The 12,343-nt window shown below is 43.5% G+C and overlaps 1 protein-coding gene across 1 annotated transcript in view; it reads right to left on the minus strand.

Annotated features, from left to right (window-relative positions):
- SRGAP2 (SLIT-ROBO Rho GTPase activating protein 2) overlaps window positions 1-12,343 on the minus strand; it is a 236,444-nt gene that overhangs the window by 131,006 nt on the left and 93,095 nt on the right.

Raw genomic sequence — 12,343 nt, forward strand, 5'->3', positions numbered from 1 at the left:
GTGCTGAATAAATGTTTGCTGAAAGAATAAGTGAACCTCGCATAGAGGGATTGGTGTTCACCAAAACTTTCTATGCTAATTCACAAGAGGGCCAGGAGTGGACTTGTTTTTCAGAAGAAATAATAGCACAAGGATGTTCTCAGCCCCCAAAATAATAAGCAAGAAACCTTATCCAAGATTTTCAAACCAATTCTTTCTGGCTAGAATGGCTCAAAAACGGGTCCAGATCTGATAAATCACTTTTACATTATATATATATTTTTGTATTATATATATTTTTTCCATATGGCTTCCCTGAACTATGCTGTAAAGTAGGTTTCCTAATCATTTATCAGCCGTCTGGAAACTCAGTATGTGTATCTGGGGGCCGGGAGTAGGGTGAGGACAAAAAAAAAAGAGGCATCACTGAATTCTTTATAAGCCACATTACCTTCATTCACTTCCAGTTAATGATGTAAAGGAGACCTGGCAAAACCAACACTGAGAATGTGCAAGAATCAGGTTAGCCTTTAAGACAAAGCCCCTAACAATACCATTTAATCCGTATACTAGAAGCACCTGAATGGCTTCAGGAGGTGCTAATGGAAGAAGGTGCCGCACACCTACCTGAGCGTGTGCACGCATGTATATGTAGAACTCAGTGATAGGGAAGGGCACACATTTCCACCCAGGACCAGAGAAAACAGAAGCAAGGAGGTGGCTGACAAATCTAGTCCATGTATAAAAAGGCGAGGGGGGCGGGGCAAGGTGGGGAGAAGGGCAGAAAGTCAATAAACCGAAGAAACTGAACCTTTCTTAATTGTGCCTGCCTTCCTGGGTTTATTTGCTTTCTATTCAGAGTCCACTCAATGCCTGTGCTTTTGTCTTCCAAAGGAAATGTTTGAGGCATCATTTCCACCTGTACGCTGTGGCATGGATTCTGTACAACTTCCTCCTTTTGCTAAATCCTCGAGATGCTGCCTGTAAATTCAAAGAATTTCAAGCATCAACAGAAACCCCCACCCCCACCCCCAGAACTTAGTTACGAACATCTGTTGTTTACAAGGGTTCAGGCTGAGAGCTGCCAGACTTGTTCTGCAACCTCTACTTTTAACACAGAGGCTGCCAGGGAGGGATGTCTGAATTCCACGCAAGGATGCCCTGTCCCAACTGCTTAAGCAGAAATCGGCAAACAACAGCTCAGCATCCTCCCGTTGAAGATAATCCTAGTTTGTTCGATTCATTTTCTAATCCTGATTCTTTAACTAGCTGTACCCAAAATATGTTAGGAAGCAGAGCTGTGCTCATCAATCTTCCCTGAATTAAAACCCGAGGGGCAATGATCCAATGATCGGTGGAGGTGTATAAGGGCAGGAGACTCTGGAAAGGATTTCAACTCTGAAAAACCCAAACCCTACTTTTTTCTTATTCTCCCTAAATCCTTCATTAACACTGAGCTCTTCCCACATGACTCTCTTTCTCTTCACAGCATGATACCTCAGTACAGCACAGAAGTTAGATATTTAAGTCTTTACTTCAATTAACTTGGGACCAAATCTAATTGAGAACATAACTGCTATCCTTTACCTCTCCCTGGCTGAGCCAAGCACGAGTGCCTCCCGAGCCCTCCACCTTCCCTCCCTTCCCGGTGACTACTGAAACCTGCTTTACACGGGGTCCTATTTTTAGATTCGTGTGCCCATGCGCACATGTGTGCTTATTATTCTCTCCCAGCCTGTCTGATTTTTCCCCATATCAATTATGAGCGTCCTTATGGCAGAGACTGTCTTTTCTTCTTATCTTGTAAACCCTCCCACTTAACACAGTCAGCTCCCAATAAAGATGACATGGCTTTTGCCTTTAAAAAAGAACTGGATCCAAGTCAATTCACTTAATTGGCTATGAATTTCTGAAAATTAAAGAACCTGCCGCACATTGCTTCCTGTGTCTACTGTGGAATAATTATGGGCTTACAAGAGCCCAGAAAATGAATACTAAAAGTTCCCTGAGCCCAGCACTGTTGTTAAGGGACATGATCACCAGGGCTGTGCCCCTGGTAAGCTGAAAGCCCAAGGTGTGTCCTGGTGACATTCTGACGGCACAGCCAGCAAGACACAGGAATGCCCCAGCCTCCAACATCCTCCCAACTGTGCATAGAAGCATGTTTTGCTCCCGACCTGCCCTCTATCATTCCCTGCCCTAAAAGGATGATATGAAGCCATTTATGCAGAAGCTTGTAAGCCTCTGTGTGGCCTCATGAGACAGACAACCCTGTAAACCACAGTCTGTTATGCTCATGACTGAGATTTGTGCTGCCTGCTGGTCGTGACGGTGGCCGCTCAGGAGGCTGAGCAGGGCTGGCGTTCTTTTATCCCCCTGGGGCGCGGTTGGGACCTGTGGGTCTCAACGCTGCATCTTTAATGACCTGGCAATTAGTGCTAACTACTACCTCCGTGAGGACAAGGACATCTGAGGGCGACTGTAAGACAAATTTCCTCCTCTTGACGATTATGAGCCTGGATCTAAAAATAACACGCCAGGGTTAATGACCTGGTTCAAGGTAGTTCATGACACCTTGTGAATAAGACATCGTACAGGACAAAACATACAACTGCTGAGTTTTTATAAGAACTGGACATACAATTACATAGAGTCACTCAATTGCGTATTTCCTTCCAATGTAGCCATATCATAAAAATCAAGAGGCAGGAAGAGTCTGTCATTCGGGAGGGCCCATGGGGGGTCGCTGAAGTGAATGGAGACAGACATACTATTACCTAGGGCCAGGCTTAAGAACGCTTAACTGTGCGCAGGGAATAAATGGTGAACCTAGTCTACTAGTGTTTTACCTGGTATAGCTATGTTTGGTCCCAACTCCTGAGGACAAGAAAAATTGTCACTGCTACTTACATTTACTCTAGGTCAAGCACTGTCTCAGGGCTTCACATATATTAAAATTTGTTTAATCAGCATAACAACTCCATGAGGTAGACACTATTATTATCCACAATTTACAGATGAGGAAACTGAGGCAACTAACAACCTTCTTGTAAAATCACACAGCTAGTAAGTAGAAAATCCAAGATCAGAGCCCAGAAAAGCTGGTTCCAGAGCCTGTGATCTTGACAATCACAGCTATATTCCTTCTGTGGTGATGATAATTAGATCGGCTACCATTTTTTGAGCATCTAGTAAGTTATAGGCACTCAGCTAGTGCTTTACATATATTATATCTAATCTTTAGAACAACTCTTCAAGGTAGGCATTACTCTCCACATTTCAAGGATGAGAAAACTGAAGCGAAAAGGGGTTAAGTGACTTGGTCAAGGTCACACAGCTGTAAGCGGAAGATCCAAATTTGTCTGGATTAAAGCTCTCAGCTTTTTCTGCTAAGCTGTAAAGCCTCCCAAAGAGCTTTCAAATGAATTCTTTCTCTGTTCAAAAGACAGGCCACCACTCTGTCTTGCTGATCCCCCAAAGTGCCTGTGTTGCTTCTATCCTCTTTTGTCCACATGAGAGGAGACCTCCCAACTCTTCCAAAAAGGACCCAACCACCACTTAAAGTTCTATATGGACTGGGCCAGTGAAAAACTCACCAACAGACCTTTTGTTAGTTTCTAAATAAAGTCACCTTGAGCCATGGCAAAAGGAAGCCAACCTTTGCTCAACACCAGATGCTAATTCTTGGCAAAACCTTCCCTGAAGGAACAAACAGCTCCCAAATATGTCCAAAATGAATGAGTGACACACTAGTCCCAGGAAGTAAGGGGTTCTTCCTTCTGGCGGCTTCAGGCTTCCTCCTACTTCCCTCCTCAAAATCACCCCATATTCAAAGAGGAACTTTCTGGTCCTCCACTGTTTTCTGATTTGCAGTCACAGCTATAACATTCTCCATGGCCAGCTGACTCTGCTTTTCAACCCAAAGCTGTCCTGTGAGGCTGATGAACAACTGTGAACTCAACTCCAGAGGAGAAATCCATCGGCAATAGGTGATGTAACTGCAGAGACTGTGCACATTCAAACACTGGGCCCAAGGCCAAGAACATGGACACTACAAGAATTTCTCTTTAATTAACTGTGTACCTAACCTCCCACTGAAAGGAGTATTGCAGGTCGAACATCTACCAGATTCTTGGGATACCTGAGTGCCGCTCCCTCCCTCACATCCCTTCCAATAAGTTCCACACTCATAATCAGGCAAATAAGCAGATTTACTTTCCATGTGTATTTCCTTAATATACTGCTAATTTAATGTTAGTGAGAATAGGATAGTGTCTTATTCCTATCCCCAGTACCTAGATCAATGTCTGCATATAATTAGGTCCCCAAAATGTGTGCTGAGTGAATACACAAATAAATATATCTTTTAAATCCCTTTTCACCCTTTACAATCTGAGTACCACAGACAGTACAAAGAATCTTCCCCTCTTTTAACTCCTAAAACCTTTACTGTTGGAAATCAAACATTTCCACAGCCTCAACCATTATCTCTCTATGAACTTGCCCCACTCTCTACCAACAACCCACACATTAGCTCTGAATATGGTCCAGATCTTTAGCCCTGAATACAGCTAGTCATTTTCTGTCAATTACAGATACTTCAGCTTCAATATCCTTCTGATGTCTTAAACTTAACAACCAAACACCAAATTTCTCATATTCCAGACCTTCAAAGACAGCTCCTTCTCCTAACTTTGGTATTTCTATTAAAGGCACCATTAATTTACCAGTTACCCAAGTCCAAAAGAAACTTCACAGCCCTCTTTCTTTTGTGTTGCCAAGATTACTTGAAACCCAAATCCCATCAGTCGGGACTACCCTGGTGGCGCAGTGGTTAAGAATCCGCCTGCCAATGCAGGGGACATGGGTTTGATCCCTGGTCTGGGAAGATCCCACATGCCGCAGAGCAACTAAGCCCGTGCGCCAGAACTACTGAGCCTGCACTCTAGAGCCCACAAGCCACAACTACTGAGCCTGCATGCCACAACTACTGAAGCCTGCGCACCTAGAGCCCGTGCTCTGCAACAAGAAGCCCGCGCACCGCAACGAACAGTAGCCCCCACTCGCCACAATTAGAAAAAGCCCGCATGCAGCAACGAAGGCCCAACGCAGCCAAAAAAATAAATAAACAAATCCCATCAGTTAGTAATTCCTGTAGTCTTCCCGTACCAGCTGTTTTCCATCTGTCTCTAGACCGTAAGCTCCAGGAGTGCAGGGGGCAGTATCTGTCTGCCTGGCATGTGCGTGGCACATGGTAAGAGCACAATACATGCTTGCTAAATGGACTGAAGAATCGATTTCGATCCTTTCCATCCCTACCCTCCCACCCTAATTTAGATCCTTATTACTTACTGTGACAACTGGTTTCACTGTCTCAAGTTCCTTGTGAATTAGCAAACCATCACCATTAAGGATAAGGTTAATCTTCCTTAAGTAGAGTTCATAACCTCAGCTTGGACACTTGGTGTTCCTACCTTCAGTGGTTTCCAGTGTCCACAGCAGAGAGCCAAATCTTATTCAAGAGTCAGGGCTCACCATGATATGGTGCTATCTACTTTTGTCCAGTTCCTCCATATACACTCATTACCCCAACCAAACCAGTCTACTCATTGTACCCCAAAAGTGCTTTGTACTTTCCTCCTGGCTGTAGCATCTTTCCCCTCCCTCTCTCTCCACGTGTCAAAATCCTAGCCATTTTCAAGGTCTGGTTCAAATCCCATTCCCCACCTTGGAAGTTTCCTGACCTACCAACTGTGCATCATGCCTTCTGTAGCACGCACTTGGTACTCACCCCATGTTGCCCTACAATGAATGTCTGTGTTATTATGTTCAGGCATAATTTGTCCCTGATTAGATTATAAAGTCATGTGGGAAAGAACCACTACTTCTACTTTGAATCTCTCTCCTCTAAGAGGCTAGACTAATACCTTAAAAATGTTCGACAAATATTTGTTGTTGAGGAGAAGGAAAAGCTGGAAGAAAGACAAGATGTTGGCAGTGGGTTATAAAGTAGCATAAGGTCTTTGTAAGGAACACAGCGGGATAGCATTGCAGGAGTATTCCTCTAAAACTCAACAGGAAAAGAAAAAAAAAAATACCATAACCCTACCTCAAAATAAAAGATAGAACTGAGCTATTAAAAGTAGGAGATCAAAACCAAATGAGCTATGACTGAAAGGTAATTTACAGCAAGTCTGTGCAAAAAAAAAAAAAAAAAAACCAGCCAACACATTATCAATTAGAGTCCTGCTGGGCAATATTAACACAGATTCCGCTTAAAAGAGACAATCAAAGGCTTAGCAACAAACAGGAATACATTTAGACTCTTCAAGGAGCCAAAGAAAATGCAAGAACATCTTCCCTAGGAAGACTTCCTACCCTCTCATAATATCTCTGCTCTTAATCAAACCAGGCAGATAGAATTTCAGACATTAATAGGGTCCTCCCACAATTCAAAGGGATGGAGGAAGTCATATAACCTATCTTAAACAAAGCAGAATAAGATAGATAGAAATAATCACTATAGTTCTATCTATAGGGGGGAGAGAAGGAGGGGAAGTAGACTGCAGGGTCAGACTTTGCAATGGAGTCAGAGTTGTGTGAGATTTAGTGAAGGTGTCTGCACTGAGACCATGTGGGAGAGGACAAAAGGTAAGCAGGAGAAAAGCAGAATAGGAAGCCAAGCCAAAGAGTGACAGGGTAATGGCTTCCAGGGTAAGAAGTTGTCCAAGAGAAGATGAAAACAGCACTTCAGCAATGTTGGTCCCTAAATGCGGTCACTTAAGACTATAAGTTAAAATACCCAACCTACCCCAGTATGAGGGGCTGAAATCTAGCCAGGTTGAGAAACTGGCCTGGAAAAGGGTGGGACAAGTCATGTAGACCAATTTCAGCCCTGGCTAACCTACCCCATCCCAAGCTGAATAGTTTCCATGTCCCTGAGATGTGTCTGTCCAGGGCTCCTGCTGGCAGCTGCTCTCCTGGCAGCACAGGGAGACAAATTCATGGCATTGCTGGGCCAACAGCTGCTACAGCTCTGGGGGAGGTGACGAGTGCCTGCTGAGATGCTCTGGGCAGAGAATAAACTATTCTAGGGAGCAGCCCTGGAGTCAGAGAAGTCGAGGCTACACTTCTCCGGCTGAATGAAAATACAATTGCCACTCCAGAAACCCAGAAAACCCATAGCCCTTCCTCTGTCCCAGCTTCTTTGACTTTAATTGCTTCTTGCCCTCATGTTTGACCCATCCTTTCTAGTTCCCAGGGCACGACTTCAGTCTCGGCCCCCATTAACCTTAGGCTCACTGCCATCCCTTCCTAACAGGTTTCCTCCCTCCAGTCCCTCTGCTCCAGCTGATCTTATGCACTGTTGCCATAGTTACCTTTCCAAATCACAGCCATCCATAATTATGCTCCAAAACTATCAGTGGGTCCCCCATGCTTACAGAATAAAGCCCAAACTCTTATCACCTGGCGTTCACGGACCACTGTAATCTCGTCCCTACCAACTTTTCCAGACTTATGTCACTATCACGTTTATTACTCCTGTTCTTTAGTAAAACAGATGAGTTACCTACCAGTTTTGTTTTTCCCAGCTCTATGCCTTTATCAACACTGTTCTCTCTGCCTAAAATGCTTCCTTCCCCATCCTTTTACCCTCCTTCTACAACTTCTGCATCGTTTCAATTGAATTAAGCTTATAAAACCAATACCTTGCATTGGCACTTTTGTGTTTCCATTTCCCATCCACTGAACCTCACCTCCATAAAGCCCACTCTTCTCTGTGCATTTATGGCACTTTACAAAGTGGATGAGCAGAATGGTCTTTCATACACCTGCCTGCTCGTATATCACATACAGTGTGGTAGAGGCTGTTAATTGTCCCCCACTATCTTTCCCCTCCATCTATATTAATAGCAACTCTACTTTCTGGTCATTAGAATAATAACTACATTTCCCAGCCTCCCTTGCAGCTCAGTAGAACCATGCCAGTCAGGTGTGAGCTGAAGAGATGTATGTGCCACTTCCAGACTGTACCTTTAAAGGGTAAGGATGTGCCTGCCCCTGGCCTTTTTGCTTTTGTCGCTGGCTGGAATGGGGACATGGTGGTCTGAGCCATCTTGGGTCATACAGAACAAGCGCAACACTCTAGGGATGAAATAAGGACCCTGACACAGCCCTGGATGGCTAACGCCCAGATGATTACACGAGAGAAAAATCAACTTCCATCTCATGTAAGATACTATTATTTGGGTCTATTAAAGACCCAAATATTTGGGTCTGCCAAACCTAAAACAGACATGCCTAAAAAGCCTTTCCTAGGCCAAAAATGTCAATTTTCAGTTGCTAACAAATGTTTCAAGCGTGGCCTGGTGGTGTTGTCTGCCAAGGGCCAGCTCCGTTTCAGCATCGTGGTTGTCTCTGTACAGTAACACTTGTACGTGCAAAAATCAGAATACTTGTTTCCATTTTACAGCACAAAGATGAGTGGAAAGTGGAAAAATGCAAGTGCTGCTGCTAGTGTTACATTGAGAAGTAGAGTCTCATCCCTGGATGAACAAGACAAGGTTAGTCACCATAATTCCTCAAATGTTCCCTAGACTTATGCAAGCAGATCATGGGTTTAATTGTGGCAAAAAGAAGAAAATGAAAGACAAATGCTCAAAGTTCAACAGGTGAGGTGTAATTCAGAATTTCACATATATACTTATAGTAATAGAACCCACCTACTCCATGTAAAACTCCTGTACTTTGTAAGGAATAAATTATGTATGAAAGTAGGATGTTGCCTGGACTCCCTTACTGAGTTTCTCACCATCTTGCCTGTGTTACATTCACTTGTATGTATGTCTCATCGCCTCTTCTATTAGGCTGTACCACATGAATTTGTCACTATGTGACATTTTGTGTCTTCCAAAAATCAGCAATTTCATGTTGCACTCTAACAGATTGAAAAGTCTTGGGTTTGGGACTCATTTTAGTTATCTTTGTCTCTCGCAATGCCTTATAATGGGAGAATATCAATAAGAAATTGCGGGATTAACTTTTACAGATCTTCTACTTGAAAGCCTGCTAGTTCCATAAGACAACGCTATCCTACATACCTTCCATCCTTTTAAGTGCTTTAAAAAAATCACCTCTCCCTCCTTTGTTCCCCTCTGCCTTCCCTCCCCCATCCTCCCCTGGTAACTTTTACTTCTGGTAATTAACATTTACTACTCCCTAAAATTGGGTGTGCCCAAGCCTTGGGTCTCGGGTTTAGCTCTCTGTCCTTCTCTTTCTCTTCCCTGAGTTCATATAGTTTCATATCTTCCATAGTCACTTTTTTTTTTTTGTGGTACGCAGGCCTCTCACTGCTGTAGCCTCTCCCGTTGCGGAGCACAGGCTCCGGACGCGCAGGCTCAGCGGCCATGGCTCACGGGCCCAGCCGCTCCGTGGCATGTGAGATCTTCCCAGACCGGGGCACAAACCCGTGTCGTCTGCATCAGCAGGCGGACTCTCAACCACTGCGCCACCAGGGAATCCCCCATAGTCACTTTTTACCTCACCTCTTACCTCAATAGTACAACATCTCCACTGGACAGCCCTCCCACTACCCCAAACCCAACATGCCCAGAGCAGGCTCACCATTCAAACCAGGTCTTCCCTCAACAGCCCCACTTCTATCATAGATGCCCCAGTTCTTCCAGGACACCAGGCTAGAGACACTGGGTCACCTCTGACCATTACAGTTCTTTACCCAATCAGTTACCCAGTCCTCTTCAGTTTCTTGAATACTTCTTGAATATATGCCTTCCTCTCTATTCATTTTTGCTCTCACATCGTACATGGATTATCCCCCCAAAACCTCTATCTTGGCCTTCTCTGGCATAAAAATTCATTCTTCTACCATCTTTCCTCATGTCTCCTTCCCCACACAAGAACCCAGAGGGCTCTCTACCATGCTGCCACATCAAATTTGAACTACCCTGCTTGTCTGTCAAAGAACCGTTATTTGGTGTCTACTTATCTAAACCCTATTTTCCACTGCTTTGGGAAATACCTGTGTTCTCATAATATTTTGCTCATACCTCTGTTAAAGTCCTTTTTACATTATATTGTTTACACGTCTCTTTTCCCTGTTAGCCAAGATTCCAGAGCTTATCTCAGTCTCTGAAGGAATCAGCCCAGAACACAGTACCCAGTAGGCATTTAAAAGGGGTCTGTTGAATAAGTATCAATAGATTGCTGCTCAGGATAAGATCCGACAAGAAACTATTAAAGTAACCTAGCCATAAAGTGACAGCAAAGGAGTGGCAAAGGCTCCTCTATGAGTGCTTGTAGCCCTTTGTTCTTTTGTTCCGCAACACTTACCTCAACTCATCTAACTGTGTGATGTGTTCAGTGCCTGCTTCCTCATTCTATTATAAGTGCCATGTGGAAGACGGTGCTTGTTCATTGTTATATCCCGGGGTACAATGTCTGGTCTGAAGGAGTTCAAGGAATGCACAATGGACATTTGTTGAATGAATGCATACGAACCTCCTATAATAAAGCTGGATCCCTCACTAGCCCCTTTACCCCTCGCCACCAAACACTCCTGCTTCCTCTCTCTTGCACATGCTATTCTCTCCTACACAAATCTACCTTTAAGGACTAACCTAAATCCCACTTGCTTCATGAAAATGCTCCTGACTACTCCACATCCTTTATCTGTCTCTGATGATTTATCACTGACCTCTTATCACATCTATATTCTACATAAAACCAATGATCTCTTAATGAGACCATTATTGCTTTATCCTCTAATTGCTTCCTATATTAAAAATCTTTTCTCCCCAACCAGATATGGCTCCCTATGGATACACACAATAAACCTGTCTTGTATCTTCCAATACCTGTACAACACAGACCACATAGCTGGCTCTCAAGAAATGCTCACTTGTCGTCTGGGAAAAATGAAGTCAGGTACCAACTTTATCAGAAGGGAAATCAATTCTCCCAGTCTTGGAGAAAACACCCTATTTCTTGTATGTGATCTTAGAGCAGTTCAGCACATCTGTACCTTAATTTGTAGTAAATGTGTCCTTAAGCTGAGAATATAATATAGTACTAAAAATCAAATGCTATTTTAAAGTTAGGAGGAGTTTATCAAGAGAATAAATCCAACTTTGAATCATTTTTCTAAAGCAAACAATTCCCCCACTGATCTTCATTTATCATATACTAAAATAACATTTTAGTCTCTCAGGATTGCTTATCATAAAGAGAACAGGACTTGCAAAAGATAAGAGACTCGGAGGACAAAACATCTGGAGGAAATTCTCTTTCTGGCTTCTGTTGAAAGTGTCATATGTTCTCCTTACTTATTCATTGCTCAGAGCTGGCTTGTAAAGGATAAACTGTGTCCCAAATTATTAGGGCGATAAACAAAAATAGAAAACAGGGAAATAAGATACACTTGGCATTAATTCTTAAATTTACTCATTCATTTACTCATCCAATAATATTTAGTGAGCATCTATTATATATTACACTAGGCACTGTGGGAGACTGAACAATGAATCAGAAAAGCTTAGACAGTCCACTGAGGGAAGATAATATAAGGCAGATAGTTCTGAATGTCCTAATAAAAGAACAAAAAAAAAAAGAACTGATGTAAGAATTTAGAAGAGGGAGAACATTCTTCCTCCTGGGAGAATCTGGAAAGTTTCTTAAAACAGGTTGCATCTGCATTCAGTCTTAAAACATGGGTATGGCTTCAACGTGCAGAGACGTGAAGAATGGGCACAAAAGTTCATATAACAGGATAAGCAAAGGCCCAGTGGAGTTAGTGTTCTGTTTGGCTGCAGTATAGCAGAACAGAAACAGGAAATAAGGTTGGAAAGCTGGTCGGGCCAGATGTAGAGGGGCTTGAAGACCAAGCCAAGGAGTGCACACCTTTGCGAACAGAGCAACACTTCTCAACAGCAACCTGGGGATCTTGTTACAGCAGACTGGGAGTGGGACCTGAGATTCTGCATCTCCAAAACCCCGGCGGTGCTGATCTTGGGAGACCACATCTTCAGTATCAAGAACACAGACATCGGGGGGCCATTGCACAGAGAGACTGCTTGATCCCCAGGGTGTTCCAGGAAGACTAAATCTGATAATAATGGATCAGGCAGATTGGAATGGGGAGAAGCTGAAGACTGTTGTCCGCAACGCTGGTCGTTCGTTAGAATCATCTGGGAAGCTTCTACACCACACTGTTACCCAGGCCTTACTCCCGGAGATTCTGGTTTAATTGATCTGGAGTGGGGCCCAGATTTCAGTATTTTTAAAAAGTTCTCCAGGGAATTCTAATGTGTGGCCAGGATTGAGAACCTCTGCTAAAGATGATACAGTA

This window comes from Phocoena sinus, chromosome 1, assembly GCF_008692025.1.
Source record: "Phocoena sinus isolate mPhoSin1 chromosome 1, mPhoSin1.pri, whole genome shotgun sequence".
In the NCBI taxonomy this organism is placed as follows: domain Eukaryota; kingdom Metazoa; phylum Chordata; class Mammalia; order Artiodactyla; family Phocoenidae; genus Phocoena; species Phocoena sinus.